The following is a 22,204-nucleotide window of genomic DNA, read 5'->3' on the forward strand; positions in this document are numbered from 1 at the left end:
CTACCCAACGCACTCCAATCTACCCCACTGTAGTCTACCCCCATTTACACCAATCTACCCCACCCAATCTACCCTAATGTACTCCACTCCAATCTACTTCCACTTGAGTCAACCCCATCTACCCCACTCTAATTCACCACAATCTACCCCACCCAATCTACCCCTCTTTACCCCTCTCCAGTCTACTTCAATCTGCCCCATGCCAATCTACCCTACCCAGCCTACTACAATCTTACCCAATTTACTTAAATCCACTCCACCCCAATCTACTTCAGCCTTTCCCACCCCAGTCTACCACACTTTAATCCACCCCATCCCAATATACCCCAATCTTTCCGACCCCACTCTAATCTTCCAATCTACTCCAGTCTAACCCACCCAACCTACCTCAATCTACCCCACTCCAATCTACTCCAGTCTCCCCCAAACTACCCCACTCAAATCTACCTCACCCGATCCTACCCCAATCTACCCAACCCCATTGAAGCTCCCACAAATATACCCCACCCCAATCTGCCTTAATCTTCCCCACCCCAATCTACCCCACTCCAACCTACCAGTCTACCTCACCCCAATCTACCTCACCACAATCTTCCCCACTCCAATCTACCCCTCTTTACCCAACTCCAATGTACCCCAATCCAATGTACCCAAATCTACTCCACTCCAATTTACCCTAATCTACCCCATCCATCCTACCCCAATCTCCCCAACCCCAATCTACCTCGATCTGCCCACCCCAATCTACCCCACCGCACCTTTGCCACCTCACTATACCACACTCCAATCTACCCTACCCCAGTCTAGCCAAAGGCACCACACTCATCCTACCTTGATCCACCCCACCACACTACCCCAATCTACCTCTCTCCAGTCTACCCCATCATACCTACTTCAATCTACCAAACTCCAATTTACCCAATTCTACCCCAATCCAATCTACCCTGCTCCAGTTTACCCTAACTGCCCCACTCCATCTCACTATTACCTACACCAGTCAGCCTCACTCCCATATACTCCCTGAAATCTTCCCCAGTCCAGCCCATGCCAATCTACTCCAACCTAGCCCACTCCAACTACTTCAATCTACTCAATCTAGCCCACTACAATCTACACTACTCCACCTCAACCTACCCCACTAAAGTCTACCCCACTCCAGTTTACTACAACATACCCCAACTCAATCTACCGCACCCATCCTACCATAATCTACCCCACTAAAATGTATACCAACCTACCCTATTCCAATCCACCCCACTCCAATCTACCACAGTCCAATCTACTCCCATCTACCCCACTCCAGTGTACCCTACGCAATCTACCCCAGCCCAATCCCCCCCCACAATCTACCTCAATCTTCCCACTCCAATATACCCCATTACAATCTACCCCATCCCAATCCACTTACGTTTAACCATGCTGACCAGCAGCCACACAGGTGTTCAATAAGACTAAAACACATTGCCAAAGCCAATCAGTCTCGCATAGGCAAGACCGATTGGAAGAGGTGTGGCGCAGCGGCCAGGGTACCTGACTCCGGACCACGGGCTTTACGGTTCGATTCCCGGTGCTGGCGGCAGGTTAGCCCAGCACCATGTAGCTCGCTTAATCTTCCCGACGGCCCCCAGCGCCGGGACACATCTCCGGAGGTAGCTGTGCGGTTTACAAATGCTGGTATTTCATTTCATTGGCTTTGCTAGTGCTTGTTTTCAACTCTGAGAGAGACGGGCCACATACTCCATTGACGCTTGAAACACGATTGGATTTCACTAGTTGACTTTGTCGACAAATAGAGGTATTAAATTGTTGCACTTTTCCGAAGACTGTAAAAATGCTAAATATTTCAATAGAAAAAGTTAATTTGACAACTTGCTTTCATAGGAAAAGTGCCAAATATTTGGAAGAAAAGCTGTATTCCCATCTTCAGGCTTGGCAAGAAAAGTCACATGAATACTGAATGTGCAGTGTGTAATGTCCATGTGACGGTCTAAGGATAGAAGTCTGGCAATGATGGCCACTCATATAACACAAAACCACGTTTCGCGGTTTCTTGGTCTCTAATAACACATAGAAAAAATGTAATGCATTTTAGTCTGGACTGGACACAGAGGAGGGCTTCAGGGAGGAATCTCAAGTTTTTTTCAATATAGGTGCATGTGGCGCTGCCCAGCCTCCAAGTTTAAATGCTATGGAATGTAAATGTGCTCTGATCCAACCCATGCTTGGGCAACATAGCTTTGGTTCTGGAACCGGTCGAGGGTGAGGTTGAGGGGTGCGGGGAGGGTGTGTGTAAGCTTCACAGCGGTAAGTAATTTAACATTTTGAAGACTTTTATTTCATTCTTTGCACTCCAAATATTGGGAATTCTACACGTTTACCATCTCTCCCCGTTTAAAAAAAAAAGCTTATATTTTTTCTTCTTTCCAGAAAGTGGACGTTTTTATCGAATATATTTCCTAAGCATTTGTGCATTCGGTGCTACTTCTTTGCTAAGGTAAGTTGATTTCGGTGTTTAAAATGTTTAAGCTAAATGCTACTAAATACAAACCTATTTTCACTTGTCGGTTATAGACTGATTTCTTTAAAAATTAAATTTTTGGGGGGAGCGGGGCATACAAACACAATTTGTTATCCTGAGAAGCATTTTATTTCGTGTGGCGAGCTAAAATTCACATGCTCCAAATAAGAGTGCTCAAGTTAAACATTCACTGGTCTTTGCGATTGGTTCCCCAGGAACTTGGGTGTTAAAATTGTGGTGCACAGTTTTGGAAGAAAGAACTGTACAACTGCATTTTATTGATCTTCAATGCGATTTCAAAAAAAAAAACTTTCTTAAAATATATTCTATTGGAACCCTAATTCCGTTTAAAAAAAGTTATATATTATAGCTTTTTGCTAATAAATTACTAATGAACAGTTACTAGTCGACACTGGCAATCGGCTGCTTCAGTTCATATAAGCTGGAAGCACGCTTAGTGTTAACCGATTAGAAGTCCATGGATTAAGGGTTCTCCAGTGAAATTAATAAATCCAATTTATCTTTTCCTATTCCGGATCATCAACAGCAATAATATTACAAAAAAACTTCCATCAAGAAGAGAACGCGGTTCAAGTCTGTATCTTATCCACAAAACAATTCATGGTCTTACTCTAGACTCTCTTTCTACTGCCTTTTGGTAGTATTGGGCACGCACATGTCTGAGTGCTGCCACATAAAACCAGTTTATCAATTCAGCCAGATTCAGGAGATTTGGAGGACGAACATCCACATAGCTAAAATTAGAAAATGCTCACCAAGCACTGTAACTTTTCTGTCCTCTTGCTTTGAAGGTTCACTAAGACTCTGATCATTAATGTGCAGTGCTGCCTGGTTAGATGCCACAGGTTAGCCAGCATCCTTCTCCAGCCAACCTCCTGCTACATAGCACTTAGCTACTTAGCAATAGATAGTTAATGAATCTCTCCAGGGCTTAACTATCTTGTTACCATTTTCTCTGTTGTCTCTCAGAAAGATTTATTAGGACATAGCCTTGTTGTATATGGATATAAAGTTGAATGCCCAAGCCTCTGTGTTTAGGTCCCATCCTATTCCTCATTGCTGACCAAGATCTGTTTTCATCTGGATCTGGTCCAAGCCAGTCCTAGCATGTGGTCTGAGAGGAGCAACAATTCATGACTGTGTCCAAGGGCATTGTCACGGACTACACACCCTTTATGAAGAGATAGTACCTGCTAGTCCCCTGGCAAGTGATCAATATTCTATTATCTGTTCCTTACCAACAGAGTTTTGAACTATGTTGTGGTTATAGGGATACACCCGAAGAACTACATCTATTAGCATGGTTGGTACGCACCAAGGCCATGCATTATTCTGCTAACAGCTGATGCAAACTGATTGTAGTTGTGGAGTACATTATTTTCTTAAGGCTAACTAGCAGCTGTAGTTGTGGCAATCCGTGCAATATCTTATGACTGGGTCCTCTAACTCCTTTTGGTTGTAATAGGTGTGCTTGAGAGTGCTTTGGTACATGAGGGATGCTCAGGTCCCCCTATGTGTATGTAGCCGTTAAGGTTCTTGTGTGTTCCGTAGTGTTTTGTAGTAGTCAGTGCTGCAGTCTTCCTTATCCCCTGCCTGTCCCTCTGTGCTTTCCTCTTACTATAGAAGCAATTTTAAATCCAATTTAATGTGTCTGATGAAATTCACATCAACTGGATGGCGCAGGAAAGGTGCTCATTGGACATGGATCAAGCCAATTTCAGCATGTTTACTGAGAAGAGCAACACTTAACCCCTTCGCTGCTAGGCCTTTTCCCCTCCTGTGCTAAGCCTTTTTTGGGCTATTTGGGGTAGTGCGCGCTTAGGCCCCTGTAACTTTTTGACCACATTAGGTATCCACGCGAAATTTGCGTCATTTTCTTCCAACATCTTGGGGATTCTAAAGGTACCCAGGGTTTGTGGATTCTCCTAGAGGGTGCCCAGAAATTAGTCAAAATACAGCAACATTTTGTTTTTTTTGTGAAAAATGGGAAAAACGGGCTGCAAATGAAAGCGTCTGGATTTTTCTCTGCAAATGGTATCAAAAAAGGGTTTGTGGGGCTGAAATCACCATTTCTCCAGCTTTTAGGGAATGACAGAATTTTGTCAGAAAACCAACATTTTTTACACAGTTTTGGCATTTTTCTGGGACATACCCTATTTTTGCTATTTTTTGTGCTTTCAACCTCCTTCCAGTTAATGGTAGAAATGGGTACAAAAACAATAATGGATCCTGGAAAGCTATACATTTTTGAAAAGTAGACAACATTCTGAATTCAGCAAGGGGTCATTTGTGTAGATCCATCAAGGTTTCTTTATAGAAACTACCAGTTAAATATAGGAAAAATTAAAAATTAGTTGAAAAAAGCAGCCTTTTGAGTCGACGTTTTCACCTGTAACTTCTTCTAATTATCACATCTCTTAGAAAGCAATGTACCGTTACATCCACTGGACCTTCCTGGTTGTGGGGATATATAGGACTTGTAGGTTCACCAAGAGCCCAACGAACCCAGAGTAAAAAACTGAGCAGCATTTTGTAATGGTTTTTTTTTTTTGTTCCGGGTATATAGCAATTATTGTGGGAAAATGTATACATGGAAAAATCGGTATGAAAGACACCTATGTGTTTCTGAAATGGGAACAAATTACAGAGTTTAGAAACAGTGCATATTTGCACATTTTCTAAATTGGGAATACTCATACTTGCATGACAATTATTGGTCATTTTTCAAAATGACTTTTTTTTACACAATGTCTTTCATTTGGAAGGGAGAAATGCATCCAAAATCAATAGGTAATAACAGTTGCTTTACAAATCTGAACTACCCTAAGTCTCCCGATAAAAATGGTACCTCACTTGTGTGGGTAGGCATAGTGCCCACGACAGGAAGTGGCTCAAAACCTAAGCTGAACACACCACATTTTCACACTGAAAATTTACACTTTTTTTGCGAAGAGTCTAGCTGTAGTTTTTGAACCCTAGCCCTGCCGGCACCTAGGGAAACCTAGCAAACCTATACATTTTTGAAAACTAGACACCCAGGGGAATCCAGGATGGGGTGACTTGACTGCCTCCCACCATGGTCTGTTACCCAGAATCCCTTGCAAACGTAAAAAAATCACATTTTCCCCACATTTCTGGGATGGAAAGTTCTGGAATCTGCGTGGATCCACAAATTTCCACCCACCCCGCGTTCCCCAAAGTCCTACGAGAAAAATGGTACCTCACTTGTGCGGGTCGGCCTAGTGCCCGTGACAGGAAACGGCGCAAAACGCAACTTGGTCACACCTCAATTTTGCAGTGAAAAATGACCCTTTTTTGGCAAAGTGAATAGCTGGAGTTTTTGAACCCTAGCCCTGCCGGCACCTAGGGAAACCTAGCAAACCTATACATTTTTGAAAACTAGACACCCAGGGGAATCCAGGATGGGGTGACTTGACTGCCTCCCACCATGGTCTGTTACCCAGAATCCCTTGCAAACGTAAACAAATGACAAAAAAAACACATTTTCCCCACATTTCTGGGATGGAAAGTTCTGGAATCTGCGTGGATCCACAAATTTCCACCCACCCCGCGTTCCCCAAAGTCCTACGAGAAAAATGGTACCTCACTTGTGCGGGTCGGCCTAGTGCCCGTGACAGGAAACGGCGCAAAACGCAACTTGGTCACACCTCAATTTTGCAGTGAAAAATGACCCTTTTTTGGCAAAGTGACTAGCTGTAGTATTTGAACCCTAGCCCTGCCGGCACCTAGGGAAACCTACCAAACCCAGACATTTCTGAAAACTAGACACCCGGCAGCTTCCAGGGAGGTATGGCTTGCGTGGATCCCCCAACGTTTCCTTACCCAGAATCCCCTGCAAACCTCAATTTTAGCTGAAAAAATCACTTTTTTCACACATTTTGGGGTGGGAAAGTTGTGGCATCACCGGGCTCACACAAATTTACCACCACCCAGCGTTCCCCCAGGTCTCCCGGTAAAAATGGTGTCTCACTTGTGTGGGAGGCCCAAGTACCCGCGGCAGGCAAGGGCCCTTGAACAACACCAAAGACTCATCCACTGCAATTTCTTTCCCAGGGGCATAAATCTCAGAAAATCGATCAACAAAGTGATCAAGGACAGGCCTAATCTTAAAAAGACGGTCACAGTCAGGGTGATCTCGTGGCAACGCTAAACCATTATCAACAAAATGCATCATCCGAAGCAGAAGCAAATACCTGTCACGACTCATGACTGCCGGAAAAATAGACGTTGCCATCAAGGGACTGCTAGACCAATATGAAGACATTGATGGCTTCCTTAGCAAGCCCATCAAAAAAGTTAAACCCAAGAACTTCTTCATCTCTTCAACATTTGTGGGAGTCCACCGGGTAGCTCTAGAGTAGGGCCTAAGTCTGGCACTGTTGTCCCTCAAAAACTGTTCGGCATACAAATTAGTCTGCTCAACAATCTCTGCCAAAAACACATCGTCCATAAACAACTGAAAAAAATTTACCGGCAAAAAGTTTTCAGTATTCACTCTAGACCCTAGAACACCAGTAAACTCTGGCAATGCCGGCTGCACCATGCCAGGGGCAACCCAGAGGTCATCACTTTCAAAGGGAAGCATTGCAGCCCCAGCCTGCAGCCCAGATGCCTCTTGCCGCACTACACCAACGGGAAGCCTTGCAGCCCCAGGCTGCAGCCCAGATGCCTCTTGCCGCACTATCGGTACATCAGTCTCCTCCTCTAACACAGGCACTTCATCCGCACTAAGAGTATCTTCATCATCCGATGACTCCATACGGAGAGACAACTCACTGCCAGAATCGTCCCCTGCCTCCTCTCCCTCAGATGCAGAGTCAGTCTCTGAACCATGGTCAGAGGAAGACTCAAACAGCAAACCAACAACCTGCTGAGCAGTAATCCTGCGGCTAGCCATTATACTTACTAAGATAGAAGACTGCACAAACAAGTCAACAAGAACCAACACTGTGCAAACCAAGTAAGTAAAGAAATGTGTACCTTTAACACAAAGATCAATGTACTCAAAAACTATACAATCCAATTACAAGAGACATCTGCACTCACCAGAAACCAACTCTGCAGTGACACAGCAAAAACCAACGATATCAAACTAGAAAGAAGAAAAAAAAACAAATTACTCACAAGGCAACAAAATACACATCGAGCACCAATGCAAAAAGTTTTTGACACTCAAAAACCAAACATACTGCTATTATTACACCATTTGCAAAAAAAAAAACAGGCAGAGAAATCAAACACATTTACATTGTACAAAAAAAAGTCTCTTACCAAACTAATCAAACAGCAGAACAAAACGGCAAACTGAAAAGAGGAAAAGCCTTCACCTAGAACAAAAAAGTTAAAAAAAAAAAAATAACCCATTACAAGTGCAATTCACAAAAAATATAACAATAAACATTATAACATGCTATGTCACTACCCAAATGGTCAATTGGGTTGTGTGCCAGGTGGGGCAGAAAACAGCAGGAAAAAAAAGGCTACTCAGTCCCGGGGCGGGTGAGGCAAATACATATTATAACAAATTGCACCCTGGAAGCGAGGGGTCACTTCTATTTTTATTTCAACTAATTCCCTGGTGTCTAGTGGGCTTTTCTGCCCCCCCTGGGAGCAGAAACGGCGAAAAAATAAAACCGATCTGCCCCCAGAGGGGGCAGAAAAGTCTTCAAATGAATTAGGGGGCCTAGGAAGCGACCCTTGCCCAAGGGGTCGCTTCCTACAATGATAATTCTGCCCCCCCTGGGAGCAGAAACGGCGAAAAAATAAAACCGATCTGCCCCCAGAGGGGGCAGAAAAGTCTTCAAATAATTTAGGGGCCCAAGGAAGCGACCCTTGCCCAAGGGGTCGCTTCCTACAATAATATTTATATCCCTGGTGTCTAGTGGGCTTTTCTGCCCCCCCCCCCCCCCCCCTGGGAGCAGAAACGGCGAAAAAATAACACCGATCTGCCCCCAGAGGGGGCAGAAAAGTCTTCAAATAATTTAGGGGCCAAAGGAAGCGAGCCTTGCCCAAGGGGTCGCTTCCTACAATAATATTTACATCCCTGGGGTCTAGTGGGCTTTTCTGCCCCCCCTGGGAGCAGAAACGGCGAAAAAATAACACCGATCTGCCCCCAGAGGGGGCAGAAAAGTCTTCAATGCATTATAGGGGCCCAGGAAGCGACCCTTGCCCAAGGGGTCGCTTCCCAAATACAAAAACACACATCCCTGGTGTCTAGTGGGGCATCCCTGCTCCACGATCGCGACGCTGTGCGCGATCGTGGAGCAGGAATGCCCTGTATTGAGACATCAGGGGAGAGGAAATACTCTTTCCTCTCCCCCGATGCCTCAATACACTCCAAAAGGCCCCCGCCGCCCCACCGGAGCACACAGCACTCACCCTCCCTCTGTGGACGCCTGGAAGCAAATGGCTTCCAGGCGTCTCAGCGCTTCCTGATGACGCCGGCGCGCGCTGTGCGCGCTGACGTCATGGGGAAGTGTGGGGGGGCTCGGGGGTGGCAGCGGAAACTCTTCCGCTGCCATCCCTCTCTGTGGGGTCACGATCGATGCCCCAGGGGGGGAGCGCCAGCGCTTTCCCCGGGGGCTGTGCTCATGACGGAGCGGTTCCGTCATGATTACAGCCCAACCGATGCTCATGACGGAACCGCTCCGTCATGAGCATCGAAGGGGTAAATCAATGACTATGGTCAAGGACTTTAAAATGTATACAAAGAACTGGTACCTGTCCATCCCCACACATCCTGTGTCCTGTTGTGCTTTCAGGCAAGATCTGAACAAAAGCACTTGTTAGGGCAGAGGTTTTCTGTACTCCACTACCCATAAATGTAGTGAAACTTCCTCTATTGCGGGTTTCGAAGGAGCTGTGGCACACGTACAAGAATAATTACTTTGACAGGATTAGCTACTTGGCCCGAAAGTTTGGGCCAACTTTCAATCTTGGTTGCAAGCTCATTGTACTGGATACAGACTGGAGGTCTGTCATGAACCAGCCGTCACAGATGGTAAGAGACGACATCAGAAGGAAGAAGCGTAAAAAGATAACCTGAGCGCCCTACCACTGACAGAATCTGGCATATTACCTATTTTATATGTCCAAGCTAAGTAGTCATAAGACACCCTCTAAGGCAATCCCAAGTTAGTCTCCTTTTTTCTATAGTCATCACTCTAGGAAACGTGAATATTTATTGTATAGTCCTTTAGGCTCCCAGGATGCTATTTGTGATAAAGCTATCCTGATTGGGTGGAGGTGGCACCCCAATCTTCATTTTTAGTCTAAGAAGGTTTCTTAGTGCCACCGGTTTCTTAACACTGTTGGTTTCTGAAAGGAGTGAGAGATTTTTGTCACTTGGACCGCTGGGCGTGATACAGATGGTACATTTGGCCCCTGGGTGTGATACAGGGTGTGAATAGGACATTTAGGGTAGAAGATTTGGACCTGGGAAACCAGGTGTAACTTGTGTGTTGCAAAGAGGGTCCTGTGGTTTCTCCAGTTATTTCCTCTTTTTTGCCAACTATTGCTATTACCTTTGTTCCCTAGCTAGGAGCGAGCTAAGACATTTTTAACAAAGTAAAAAAAAAAATCTGTCAGTTTTTGTTGAGATTGATGTAACGTATATGTAATCTTTTGGTGCTGTTAATTATTGCTAACTGTATTTATACAAAAGTTGATCCAAAGATTGTCCTAAATACATTTTTTTTCATTGAATACTCAATGTTTCATATGAGGATGCTGCTATTTCTCACAAACTGTATTTGACGCCAGAAGTCAATATCGTTCAGACACTGTTTTTGTTGAGAATTGCACTTTTTTACCTATGGTGCAACCCTTACCATGCATTGCTATTTGTGTTGATGAAATGTTCATATTGAATTGTTTGCATCTGAAGATAGCGCTGAGCTCATAGAATGCAATTACAAGAAGTAAACCATGTGCATTTTTCCCTATGATAAGATCAAAACCAAAGATTCCCCAAAAAGAAGCTAAGGTGTATGTTGTCCACTAAAACTACCAGACTTATCATGGATTCCCCATTAAAACACATGCAAACCGGGTTCCTCACACAAATTAAAAAACGTAGTAACTTTTGCCAAGAATGGCACGCACACACGAAGAAGCAACACACTTCCCTGGCTGAAGGAGGGAACTTTTGATAGTAACACAATTGAACATATGAGAGCACACATACAAACTAAATACACAGTTCAAAGGAGAACAGGGGAGAGGCAGTATTAGAACTATGGGCCATCTTTGAGGAGGCCAGGATCAAATATATCCTGCACCACAGACCATAAGCAAAGCGTTAGCACCTCCCTCACCATATGCAGATATGGAGGTCCTCGCACCAGTTCCCCACCGTATTAGGATATTCCACTCCCCCCAATAGTAGGAGCTTGTGGGTCCCCCCTACATGCAGCAATGCCTCGTGGGGTGGGAGAAAAGGCATGTCAAAGAAAGAAAGAGAAGATAGAGTGGAGAAGGGGGTTGGGACAGAATTACTGCTCACTCCCTCGGTGGCACTGGATAGAACCGCTGTAGCCACAATGGCACAGAAGGCGACGTCACTGATTGGAGGTGGAGGGCACCGCCGCAGCGGTTCAGAGAAGATAAAGTATGTAGTTGAAGGACCTGAGGAAGTAGTACAGAAAACTCACAAAGGCAGGACCTGGTCCCAATTCCACCCCCCGATCTCAGAAGTAGTTAAGCCTGGGATCAGCAAGGGTCGGTCCTGCATTAGGTGTTGAGACACGCACGCACGCCCTCACATGCCTGTGCTATCGGTAACACGTCGATCTGAGGAGGAACCCACTGTAACGGTACTAGTAAACACGCCCTACAGTTTCCTGATTAACACGGGGGCAACCAAGTAATCCCTAAAAGAAGGGATTGTCCCCCTATCCAAGGACTATGGATACTCAGGGGTTCCCTAGTACTGTTATGAGGGTCCCCTTCACAAACCCCTAGACTTGGATGTGGGAGGCAGCTACGTAAAGGGAAAATTGCTATATCATCCCTCATCCCCAACCAGCCTCCTAGGAAGAGACTTAATGGCCAAACTAAACGTGACCTTTCATTGCTCAGAAGATGGTACAATGACCTGCTCGAACCCTGGGGTTTCCCCATTAAGACTCATGTCTCTAAACGCCCCCATCACACAGACTGGCCGATGAGGGTGTCGCCCACTGAACTGACTTCTTTCACTAATGCTGTCATCACAATTGTCGCTAACGCCCCATAATGGCTAGGACAGAAGTTTCAGCTGCCCTAGGAATTTGTATTCCCCCGGAAGGGACATCATGAATTTGAACTCTAAGCAGAAGTAAAGTTTTGCTTGGAGGCCGTTGAAATATGGCTAGATTATGGGGTCTTGCTGGCCACTGACCAAGTGCGTGTGTGTCATCTTCGTTACACCCATCATCAGTGTACGGGATGTAGCGGATGATCTGCTGTTCAGGTACTGCCCAGGAGCCTCACAGATGGCTTTTGTCAATACAGTTAAGGTCTGGGTAGAGCTGCAAAATGGGACCCCGCTGCCCATGGTGGCACGGACAACATGGCAGGAGCAAGACTTTTCAGCCGTGCCCCCGTAATTATGGGAGATGGGGCCATATGACGTGGGCCTCATCAATACCACTGAACCCATAAGGATAACGTTGCAGGAAGGAATGGCCATGAACTTACCCAGAGTGTGCCAGTACCTGCTCTCCAAGGAAGCTGACAAAGGTATAGCACCCACAATCCAGGCACTAATCAATCAAGTGGTACTCCATGTGGATGTATCGCCCTGCAATACGCTGATCTTTCCGGTCAAAAAAGAGTAAGGGGGGGACCTGGTGCCTAGTGCAGGACCTGTACCCCTTCAATTACATTGTGGCCCCAGAATTCCCCGTAGTGCCAGACCCGATAATCTACCTAACTAATATACGCTGGGCCACAAGCTACTTTTCCACGATAGACATCAAAAACGTATTCTGTAGCATCCTGCTGCACCTCGACAGTTGGTACCTGACCACCTTCACATTTCGAGGGGTTCAGCTGCTATACCGGACACTACCACAAGGTTATTGAATCCCCCATTAGCTTCAGTCAAACACTGAGGACAGATCTTGCTAGCTTCCATTCAAGCAGCACCCTGATACACTATGCAGATTACATTTTGATATGCAGCCCATCTGAAGTCCTATGTCGTCAGGGTGCAATAGCTCTCCTCTCTGCACTTGCTGAGAAGAGCCACAAAGTACAGAAGGGAAAGATGCAGTATGTACATCATGAGGTTAACTATCTAGGCCAACTGATCTCAGCAGCCAATCGGCGACTGGTCACACCGTAACGTGCGGACTCCATTAGGGTTATGTCACCACTGCAAACGAAAAGGTGTATGGAAAAGTTTTTAGGATTGTGTAATTACATCAGCCAATGGGTCTATGACTACAGCACGCACATCGCCCCCCTACTCTAGGCCATGAAAAAGGCAAAAGACTGCTACAAGAAACTGATGTTGATGCTCAGATTGCACGATACCTTCTGTAAATTCAAACCAGAGATAGTGAGCTCCCCTGTGTTAGAAACGCGTGACTGTAATAAGGAATTCTTCTTATTCAGCCACAATGATGGGTGAGTCATGTCAGCAGTTCTGACACAGAAGTACCCCCTGGGACACAAAACCCTTGCATACTACAGCAGGCACTTAGTCATGCAGGGTCAATTACCATGTGAACAGGCTCTGGTGGCAGCAGCTTTTGCAGATGATTAAAGCACTCCCATTGTAATGGGACAGCTGCTGACACTGTATGCAGAGCACTCACTGTTCGCTGTCATACAAAAGAGCAAGAGCATGCTAACTACGCAACAGGTCTCAGGCTCCAAGTTGATGCTCTCTAGACCATCATTAAAAATAAAATTGTGTCATCTAGTAAACCTGGCCCCCTTTTTAGCCCATGAAGTTCGGGAGAGGGGAGGAGATCTATGAGTGTGCGCAGTACACCCCAATGGGAACAGCCAGGCAGAAGAAGATCCCATCCTAGACAGTGAGGCACTGTTCATCGACGGGTCCTCTGTGATAGAACAAGAAACAGTGGTGAGACACATAGGGGTGGCAGTAATAATTGCTCATAGCCTCACACCTTCAGAAGGAAAACTGTAACAATTTATTCAGACTGGGCATATGTCACCACCACAGTGCATTCTAGTATAGGAAGGTGGAAAAGCGAGGCTTCCTGAAATCAGATGGTACATCCATCATACGCAGGGACCTCCTGGAGTTGTTAACCAGCGCATTGACCCTGTATAAATGTATGGCCATGGTGAAATGCGCCACTCTTACCGGGGGCAAAGACTTTGTATCACGGGGGAATGCAGTAGCTGACCAGTTTGCAAAGAGGGCAGCTTATGGTGCAGTTTGGGAGAGACACGTCTCAGCAGCAGACGAAAACTCCTCAAGACAAGCCTTTCACAGAAACAGCAGGGCTTTACCTGAGCAAGTTGCAGGAAACGGCGTTGCCTGCTGAGAAAAGGCGATGGGAAGCCAGGGGCTGCGTACGGACCACACACTCAACACAAATACACGGGAACACCAGTTATTCTTTAGATCCTAGTCGAAATAGCATTTCCCCAGTTACACCTACCAGCACACACAGCAAAAGGAAACCTGATAGCGGAACTTCAGAGCGACTGGTTCATCCCCAGTCTTACAAAGACAGTAACAATGTATCTAAACAATGCAGCATTTGCTAATTATATTCGCCCAAACCTACACTTCAGGTCATAGCATCCGCTATCCCAAGACCAACCGGCCTTTTAAGGTGTTATTCATCGACATGAATGATCAATGTGCTAACTACCGATATCTGATTGTAGTAGTCTGTTCATACTCTAGGTGGATCAAAGCTGGCCCCTGTGTGCAGTGACACGCCAGGGCAGCGGCAGCTTTCCTGTTCAGGGAAGTAATACCCCGGTGTGGGGGGGTACCAGACGATATCCAGTCAGACAGTGGGAAACATTTAGTCAACACCATGTTAACCACTCACATCTGTAGCCTTCTAGACATAACATATACATTTGCCTCAGTGTACCACCCCCAAAGCAATTGAGAGACTCCGCTGCCGGTTTAAAACCAAAAAAAAGAAGTAACATTTGCACCAGCCTTAATAAGAAGTGGCTCCACTCTCCACTCTCTGCCCCTAGCCTTATTCGCCCTAAGAAACACACCGAGCAGCGATCACCATCTCACATCACACCAGAATCGGACTGGTAGATAGATAGGGACGCCCATCCCAAAAACTTGGACCAAATTAAGCTCTGAGGCTAGCTCCTAAGCAGTGGGAGATCATTTACATGTATATCTCTCAGAACTAACCAAAACCGCTAAGTTCCTATCAAAACAGGTTAACCACTGGACCCCACGTACACTACAGCCAAGCTACCATATCAACCACCCCAGCCAGTACAAGAAGTCTACATTTGTACCGTCATAAGGAAGTGGAAACACGCCAAGTTTGAGGGACCCTACCGGGTGGTCTTCGCAACACCAACGGTCCTCAAGGTGGAGGGGAAAAATGCATGGGTTCACCTCTCTGATGTACTGCAGAAACATTTCACGCCGAACCCCCAACCCCCATGAACTAACACTGCAAACCTTTTGTTTCAACTGTTAAAAGGGAAACCCCAATCACCAGAGGATCACAGACGCCTTCCCTGAATACCCTCAATAACAAGTTATGTATTATTGTACTTCTATGTACCCTCTGTCTGTTTTGGGTTCTGCCACACCTATTCACTGCTAAAGAACTGCCTGGCCAAATGGAGTTAGTTTAAAAACTGTCACAGCGCTTGCACAGGGATCTCTCCCATGTCATTATTACACCAAACTAGACTCTACCAGCCCACGTGCAATATACAGTGCCCTCTTTCACATCACGTAGTATCAGCACATAACTGCAGTGGGCTCCCAGACATCAGCCAGGTCATGTTACGTCTGTTCACTGATACCACATGCAGTAGGCCCAGACAGTCTTTACTTATTCCAAGAGGTAGCCCCCGGAAAAAGCAAAATGCCTTCTTCACTTATACCAATCCTTAATTAGGGCCACAATCCAACCCATCAAAGTAGAAGCCTACAGAGTAGTAGTGAATCTGACCTGATACGAAACCAACCTAACGGCTCTCTATCTTTTCACCGAGCCTAGCGATATCTAAACTGAGCTAGACAGGATGGGTAGAAAGGGCACGATAGGGGAGGATACTGTTTGGCCCCAGACTTCCCAGAGTAGAGATTCTTGGAGGTAGTAAAACCGCCAACTCAATGCACAAACACGTGAGCTCCTGCTTCCATGTGTGGTTCAAAGGTGGCCATTAGTGTAAAGTGACAGTCTTCTTTAACAACAAGTGAACCCCGGACATGGAATTCCTGTGTAGGACCGACCAGCTAAAGGATAAAAGGGGGAATGTGTCGCAGGGGGAGGGTCAAATGAGAGCATGATCACCCCATGTCAGGAAATCTGTGATACCGAGGTGGGTGGATACACTTGGCTATAAGGGATGGCCAACCCCTAATTGTATGGAAGCTTACACTGTATTCCTTGTGTTTCAGAGGTAAAGGAACTCTTCCACTTGGCATGAATTAGACCTGCGGCATGATTGTGCATGTTCCTGATATGTAATGGGGCACCCCTACGCTAATGTATTTCTACCGCCAGTGCTGCAAATTTGCCTACACTCAGCTCGTCCCCGGATAGAGCAGGCTCTGTTCCCTAGTCACCATACACACTCTGACCCTGGTCATTCCCAGAGAAGAAAGGTTTGATTTGTACCAGCACCTGCTAAGGAAGAAGACAACCTTGCTGCGTCTGGCTCATGTAAAACGAAATGCAGGTTATTTTGGTGGGCTCACTACAAGGACATTCCAGAAGATTTAAGACTGTTCACAGACACACAGGTATCTGCAGGAGTGTATATACCCTTGTCTACCCTACAGGGAATAGTGAAAACCTGCTGGTTACAGATAACCAGGTGGGAGATGATTAAGATGATGAACAGAACTGAGCTCGGCCTTTAATTCAAACAAGGAAGAACTGAGAGCAATCCGCCTCATGGTGATGCATCATTGATATGTGTTAGACTTAATGATGGTGAAAGAGGGAGGGGAGCATCGAAATTTCTTTCACAAACTTGTGAAAAATTCACAACTGCATGAAGCTGCTGTGTTTGGGGTTTGCTACACTGCGACCACAAGTAAAAACGTTTGTGTATGAGAACTCTTCCATTAACAAAAAAAATTATTGACAAAATGTACTATCTGTTGTTTTTCTATAGCGCAGATGTTCAGAAAGGCTTTGCAAAAAGCAATAGTAATTCTGGGGTGAATGTAGAGAATTCAATGGTGATTCCTAAACTGTGAGAAGGTAACGTTAAGTGATAAAATATGTGCAAAAGCTTAAGAGTTCAAAAACTAGTTGAATTGTAGATGAGAGATAATGTATCACTACTTTTCTGAAGTACAGCAGGCTCGGCTGTGTTCTTATTTGAGGTGTAAAGGGTCCCACCTGTTGGGTGCAGGATCCACGAAAGACTGAATCGGGGTCAGAAAATATGTAAATGCCGGTGTTAAAATCTTACTAAGGCAGCCACTGAACACAAAAGAGAGTGAATACTTGTATTCAATCACAGCCTATGTTAGACCCGAGCTGCCTCACTCACGGTGAAAGGCCCAGTACTCTTGTCCCAAAATATCTAACCAGCCATCAAACCCAGCTCCCCGTTGAAGAGTATTCACTCATTTCTCAGGGTGGCCAAAATGCATGCCTCGACGCTAGGCTCAATAAATATGCCCCCCTCCTCCTCCCCCCCCCTAAAAAATACTATAACAATCTTGGGCCTGTGATTTAGGAGCTGGTAGCTTCTCTGTGCGAGGGGCATGTGATGCAATTCATTAACAGTTGTAAATCAATCCAAAATGAATGGCCAGCTTGGGAAAACCTGCCTGTGATTTACCGGCGGCCTCGTAAAAACAACAAACAAGCATTGGCATAGCCAATAGGTCTCGCCTTTGGGACTTTCGAAGTGTTTAGCCATGCAACAGTTGTATAACTAAATACTTATAAGGTCCCAAAAGCGAGACCTATTGGCTATGCCAAGCGGCCGTGCAAGTGATCGCAATCGCGATCAAACATCAAAGCGGCCGCGAAAGTAATCAAGGCCAAGCGCAGCGCGCGCGCGCCCGCGCACATGCACTGTAGCTCTAGGCTGGCCTGGTAGCACTTTTTGGAGCCCTCTCAATAAGTCTCGCCAGACCAGCGCATGCGCTGGGTCAGGCGAAACCTAAAAAGCACACATGCTGCAGACCGCTCATTCATTCAGGACTGGTGACGCTTTTACTTGCTACAACTATAATTTAATCACACCTGAGGTTTAGCAGAAAAAAAGGTCTTAGCATTGTCAAATCTAAAAAGCTCTCAACGGAGATCAAATTCGAACTGCTAAAGCCAAGGGTATTCCCAGTGTCAGGCAAATGCACCTGTCGGGGCAATTTATGGGCTTTTAGAAGCCCTACAAGGCAGGGAGAGGGGAGGGTGACGGGGGAGAACATAAAGAGCGGGTAGGAGACAGAGAAGGGAGAGGAGGAGACACAGACATTGGTGGATAGAGAAAGAGAGAAAGAGGCAATGAAAGAATGGAAGGCAAGGAAGAAGAAAGGCTAGATAGGTAGAGTAAAAGGGTGGCAAGAGAGAGAAACGGGGAATATGAGTGGGGAAGTGACAGGAGGAAAGCGACAGAAGAGAGAGGGTGCAAAGCAGAAGTAAGTGAAAGGAATAAGAGGGAGAGAATGAAAGAAAAGAAGGGAAAAAGGAGAGAGAAAAGAGGGCAGGTGAAGGATAGAAGCGGGGAAAAGACAGAAAATAGAGGATGTAAACGGAAATTATTAAACAGATGAGAGGGAGGGACACTGAAAGGAGGGAAAAGTGAGAGGAGGCTGACTGATGGAGTGAGATGGGAAAGGGGGTGACAGGAGGAAATGAAGGAGAAGAGTGAGGATCGAAGGACAAACAAGGGGATTGAGGAGCAGGAAAGAGACTAAAAGATGGAAGGGGTGAAAGAGAGAGGAGATGGTACACAAGGGAGACGATGATAATGAAAGGAAGGAAGAGCAGTAGAAAAAAGGGGATGGCATGGAGAAATGAGCGATTAACAAATGAGGGGAAAGAGTGAAGAATTAAAAACTCTCTCCAGCCAAATTAATATGCCGTATATTTTTACTTTTAAAAAGAGACGTGTTCAGTTCATAAACAGTTTTTCTTAAAGATGAGCCTCCTTCAAAATGACCTCTCCTTATCTGTGGCTGCCTCTAAGCGCGTTTTATAGTGGGATTACAAAGCTCTTTCGTACTGGAAAATAATTAATACAATACATATTCTCACGGCTAAATCTTCCGCAATATGAGAGCCACCCAAAAAGCACGGGTCTGCTTTGCTGTTACGACACCTGGTGGTTGCAATGTGTTAGGAACTTTCCAAGTAGGTTGAATTCACAGTTCAGGCAAAACAGAATTGCTTTCTTATATGATGCAAAACGTAGAAACATATTTTTATGGCCCAACGTCCCCCATTTGAATCTCTAATTAGAATGTTTATTTTCTTTTCGGATCAAGTATCTGCGTCATTGTTAACGAGTCATCTGGACAAAAAAAATAAACACGAATGGTCACAAAAAACATATGCACGTTTTTGTCTTTTTTTTCCAAAGGGGAAAAGCAGCATTACCACGAGGAACAAGATAAAATGCTTTAGATTAGTGAAAGGGGAGTCCCCGCATTCTACTTTGTAAATGATAATGTGCAAGTAATGCCATGGTACGAATGAAGGATGGCATGGAGAAATGAGCGATTAACTAATGAGAGGGAAAGAGTGAAAGTTAAAAAAAAACAAGCCCGGGAGTTGTGTGCACGCTAAAAGAACAAGCATAATAGACACAAGAACGTCACTGAAGAAGGAGAGGCATAGCGAGCATTGAAGAGGCGGAGCGAGGCGCGCGCGCTTGTGCGTGTAACCACAAGCTCTAGGCCGCCACAAGCAAAAGCATGTGGTAGCATTTTCTGGAGCCACACACTAAATGTCTCGCAGCGCATGCGCTGGCTCAGCGAGACCTGAAAAGGGCGTGCTAGGCATTTTAGCAAGACCGCTCTTGGTTTAAATTGTTTTATAAGTCGACAATAAAGTCACAAGACTGCGCAAAGCATACAATAAGCACATCAAGCGTTTTCCTTGGTTTACACGTGTGCGTTTGGCTTGCACATAGCTTGTCTCTGGTGGCTCGGAGCGCTTTTGGTCCTGTCCAAAGCTGGCATGTTCGGCCTAATACCAATCTTTCGGACTGATTTACGGCGCCAATTTAACTGGACTCCCTCTCACTGAGCTGTCTGCGTGAGAGAACCGTCTCCCCCTTACAGAGATGATCCACATGTCAATGCGCCAGTGAGGCTCTGCTCTCGTTCATTAACTGTTGTCTGCTTTTTCCAGAGAGCTGATGAGCATAGTTTGGAAAGGATAGGACCCTGATCCTGCGATGCAAGATTGTACAGCTACCAAACAATCCCTGCAGCATCATGAACCTGACCCGCGTTTTTGCCCCAAAATACACTGCAGTTTGGGACTTGTAGTTTATTTTTCTCTTACGATTCGGTCAACTAGGTGCCATCCATACCCCCGTGGTCTCTTTCAGCAGCCCCTCGTTTTTCACCCAACAACCCCCCACAAGCTAGAACGTATTGTTTAATTGTTCTTTTACAGGGAAGGCCAGCAAGCCACAGCATACAAAGTGCTATTGGCCAAAAAGCCACGACTGGGTCAAGTTCCCAGACAACATGAGGCTGATCTATGAAGTTTAGCTGTCTTTCTTCAACCCGGACTCCTGAGATGATGTGTATTTGCTACTTTTCTCTTTCTTCTCCTGAAGAGGTTTCTGTTCTAAAACGGGCATGTGTGTGACAGTGCATTTCCTTCATCCATTTTGAGCTCTGAACAGCCTGAGGGATGTATGTCGTTACAACGCACACTTTTACAACGCATGCACTTACAACGCATTTTTTACAACGCAAAATCCATTACAACGCATTGCATTACAACGCATGACACTACAACGCATTTTTAAAAACTACCTTTACAACGCATTCCATTACAACGCATACTACCTTTACAACGCATACCATTACAACGCATAATATTAAATTGCATTTAAGGTAAGTATTAGATAGTATAGGGGTAAAAATTACTTTTCTAACTCCAGGGGGTGCAACAGTAGGGTAAGTATTGGATAGTATAGGGGTAAAAATTACTATTCTAACTCCAGGGGGTGCAACAGTAGGGTAAGTGTTGGATAGTATAGGGGTAAAAATTACTATTCTAACTCCAGGGGGTGCAACAGTAGGGTAAGTGTTGCATAGTATAGGGGTAAAAATTACTATTCTAACTCCAGGGGGTGCAACAGTAGGGTAAGTGTTGGATAGTATAGGGGTAAAAATTACTATTCTTACTCCAGGGGGTGCAACAGTAGGGTAAGTGTTGGATAGTATAGGGGTAAAAATTACTATTCTAACTCCAGGGGGTGCAACAGTAGGGTAAGTGTTGGATAGTATAGGGGTAAAAATTACTATTCTAACTCCAGGGGTTGCAACAGTAGGGTAAGTGTTGGATAGTATAGGGGTAAAAATTACTATTCTAACTCCAGGGGGTGCAACAGTAGGGTAAGTGTTGGATAGTATAGGGGTAAAAATTACTATTCTTACTCCAGGGGGTGCAACAGTAGGGTAAGTGTTGGATAGTGTAGTGTAATATTATGCGTTGTAATGGTATGCGTTGTAAAGGTAGTATGCGTTGTAATGGAATGCGTTTTAAAGGTAGATTTTAAAAATGCGTTGTAGTGTCATGCGTTGTAATGCAATGCGTTGTAATGGATTTTGCGTTGTAAAAAATGCGTTGTAAGTGTAGTGCGTTGTAAAAGTTGCGTTGTAAAGGTTGTTCCCCCAGCCTGAGGGGTTCCTCTACCTTGCTCAACCTCCATAAGTTTAAAAAGCCTGAGCTCCCTTCAGTTATCCTTTGATTTGGGAGGCATAATGTCCCGTATATCCCTCCCCTTGAGCAGGGACTGGGACATCTATCTTAAGTTGCTATGGTTTGGTCATTTTGCCCTTTTACAAGAGTTGGTTCGGGGAAGGATCGAGTGGGAAAGTACTTAAAGGTTTGCCCGAGGCACTGCTCCCTTTTTTTGGCATTCGAGACGTTGGGTACCCTTTTCCCTTCTAAGTTTGTTCTATTGGATGAATCTAAATAATTTTCTGTTTCACGGTCACCAGTGGACATTTAGGGTGATCATATACTCGTGGACATTAAAGCCCACAGGTTTACTATAGACAGGCGCTCTTATTTCAACCTGCAGCCCCTGAAGAGAACACAGCAGCTCTCCTTTTCCCTTAAGGATCGTTGGGGCTCGGATTTAAACACTCCGTAGTCACAAGGGAGAGAGAACCAAAATATAAGTTTTGTAGAAGGTGCAGTCAGACGCCTCAATGTACTTATCGCAGGTTGTCTGATGATATAAGAAAAGCTTCTTGATCTACACAGATGCTTTGGTATTAGGGATAGGACTAATGTGAAGGGG

At 45.3% G+C, this 22,204-nt stretch overlaps 1 protein-coding gene across 4 annotated transcripts in view; it reads left to right on the top strand.

Annotated features, from left to right (window-relative positions):
• Nucleotides 1-22,204, top strand: part of EXD3 (exonuclease 3'-5' domain containing 3) — a 2,855,457-nt gene that overhangs the window by 195,842 nt on the left and 2,637,411 nt on the right. For 3 of the 4 annotated variants that reach the window (XM_085610760.1, XM_085610799.1, XM_085610771.1), the window contains exon 2: nucleotides 2,428-2,494. The exons of the other annotated variant lie outside the window; for it this stretch is intronic. The gene's annotated coding sequence lies outside the window, so the exon portion shown is untranslated. The remainder of the gene's footprint in view (nucleotides 1-2,427; nucleotides 2,495-22,204) is intronic. 4 annotated transcript variants of the gene reach the window in all.

The sequence above is a fragment of the Triturus cristatus genome, chromosome 1_2 (genome assembly GCF_964204655.1).
Source record: "Triturus cristatus chromosome 1_2, aTriCri1.1, whole genome shotgun sequence".
In the NCBI taxonomy this organism is placed as follows: Eukaryota; Metazoa; Chordata; class Amphibia; order Caudata; family Salamandridae; genus Triturus; species Triturus cristatus.